Below are 2,890 nucleotides of genomic sequence, written 5' to 3'. Positions count from 1 at the left end.
ACTGGGGTACAGTTTCACAGACACTGACTCTCACTGGGGTACCGTTCCACAGACACTGACTCTCACTGGCGTACAGTTCCACAGACACTGACTCTCACTGGGGTACAGTTCCACAGACACTGACTCTCACTGGGGAACTGTTCCACAGACACTGACTCTCACTGGGGTACTCTTCCACAGACACTGACTCTCACTGGGGTACAGTTCCACAGGCACTGACACTCACTGGGGCACAGTTCCAAAGACACTGACTCTCAATGGGGTACAGTTCCACAGACACTGACTCTCACTGGGGTACAGTTCCACAGACACTGACTCTCACTGGGGCACAGTTCCACAGGCACTGTCTCTCACTGGGGTACAGTTCCAAAGAAACACACTCTCACTGGGTGACAGTTCCACAGACACTGACATTCACTAGGGTACAGTTCAACAGACACTGTCTCTCACTGTGGTACAGCTCAACAGACACTGACACTCACTGGGATACAGTTCCACAGACACTGACTCTCACTGGGGTACAGTTTCACAGACACTGACTCTCACTGGGGTACCGTTCCACAGACACTGACTCTCACTGGCGTACAGTTCCACAGACACTGACTCTCACTGGGGTACAGTTCCACAGACACTGACTCTCACTGGGGTACAGTTCCACAGACACTGACTCTCACTGGGGTACTCTTCCACAGACACTGACTCTCACTGGGGTACAGTTCCACAGACACTGACTCTCACTGGGGTACAGTTCCACAGACACTGACACTCAGTGTGAGACAGTTCCACAGACACTGACTCTCACTGGGGTACACTTCCACAGACACTGGGTCTCACTGGGGTACAGTTCTACAGACACTGACTCTCACTGGGGTACAGTTCCACAGACACTGACTCTCACTGGGGTACAGTTGCACAGGCACTGACTCTCACTGGGGTACAGTTCCACAGACACTGACGCTCACTGGGGTACAGTTCCACAGGCACTGACACTCACTGGGGCACAGTTCCAGAGACACTGACTCTCAATGGGGTACAGTTCCACAGACACTGACTCTCACTGGGGTAGATTTCCACAGACACTGACTCTCACTGGGGTACAGTTCCACAGACACTGACTCTCACTGGGGCACAGTTCCACAGGCACTGTCTCTCACTGGGGTACAGTTCCAAAGAAACTCACTCTCACTGGGTTACAGTTCCACAGACACTGACATTCACTAGGGTACAGTTCAACAGACACTGTCTCTCACTGTGGTACAGCTCAACAGACACTGACTCTCACTGGGATACAGTTCCACAGAAACTGACTCTCACTGGGGTACAGTTTTACAGACACTGACTCTCACTGGGGTACCGTTCCACAGACAGTGACTCTCACTGGGGTACAATTCCACAGACACTGACTCTCACTGGGGTACAGTTCCACAGACACTGACTCTCACTGGGGTACAGTTCCACAGACACTGACTCTCACTGGGGTACTCTTCCACAGACACTGACTCTCACTGGGGTACAGTTCCACAGACACTGACTCTCACTGGGGTACAGTTCCACAGACGCTGACTCTCACTGGGGTACAGTTCCGCAGACAGTGACACTCAGTGAGAGACAGTTCCACAGACACTGACTCTCTCTGGGGTACAGTTCCACAGACACTGACTGTCACTGGGGTACAATTCTACAGTCACTGACTCTCACTGGGGTATAGTTCCACAGACACTGGCTCTCACTGGGGTGCAGTTCCACAGACACTGACTTTCACTGTGGTACAGTTCCACAGGCACTGACTCTCACTGGGGTACAGTTGCACAGGCACTGACTCTCACTGGGGTACAGTTCCACAGACACTGACTCTCACTGGGGTACAGTTCCACAGACACTGACTTTCACTGTGGTACAGTTCCACAGACACTGACTCTCTCTGGGGTACAGTTGCACAGGCACTGACTCTCACTGGGGTACAGTTCCACAGACACTGACTCTCACTGGGGTTACAGTTCCACAGACACTGACTCTCACTGGGGTACTGTTCCACAGGCACTGACTCTCACTGGGGAACTGTTCCACAGACACTGACTCTCACTGGGGTACTCTTCCACAGACACTGACTCTCATTGGGTTCAGTTCCACAGGCACTGACACTCACTGGGGCACAGTTCCAAAGACACTGACTCTCAATGGGGTACAGTTCCACAGACACTGACTCTCACTGGGGTACAGTTCCACAGACACTGACTCTCACTGGGGCACAGTTCCACAGGCACTGTCTCTCACTGGGGTACAGTTCCAAAGAAACACACTCTCACTGGGTGACAGTTCCACAGACACTGACATTCACTAGGGTACAGTTCAACAGACACTGTCTCTCACTGTGGTACAGCTCAACAGACACTGACACTCACTGGGATACAGTTCCACAGACACTGACTCTCACTGGGGTACAGTTTCACAGACACTGACTCTCACTGGGGTACCGTTCCACAGACACTGACTCTCACTGGCGTACAGTTCAACAGACACTGACTCTCACTGGGGTACAGTTCCACAGACACTGACTCTCACTGGGGTACAGTTCCACAGACACTGACTCTCACTGGGGTACTCTTCCACAGACACTGACTCTCACTGGGGTACAGTTCCACAGACACTGACTCTCACTGGGGTACAGTTCCACAGACACTGACACTCAGTGTGAGACAGTTCCACAGACACTGACTCTCACTGTGGTACAGTTCCACAGACACTGACTGTCACTGGGGTACAGTTCTACAGACGCTGACTCTCACTGAGGTACAGTTCCACAGACACTGGCTCTCACTGGGGTGCAGTTCCACAGACACTGACTGTCACTGGGGTACAGTTCTACAGACACTGACTCTCACTGGGGTTC

This window comes from Somniosus microcephalus, chromosome 11 (genome assembly GCF_052327205.1).
Source record: "Somniosus microcephalus isolate GS21.2 chromosome 11, FLI_Smic_1.0, whole genome shotgun sequence".
NCBI lineage: Eukaryota > Metazoa > Chordata > Chondrichthyes > Squaliformes > Somniosidae > Somniosus > Somniosus microcephalus.
The sequence above is the reverse complement of the archived record's forward strand: the minus strand, read 5'-3'. Positions refer to the sequence as shown.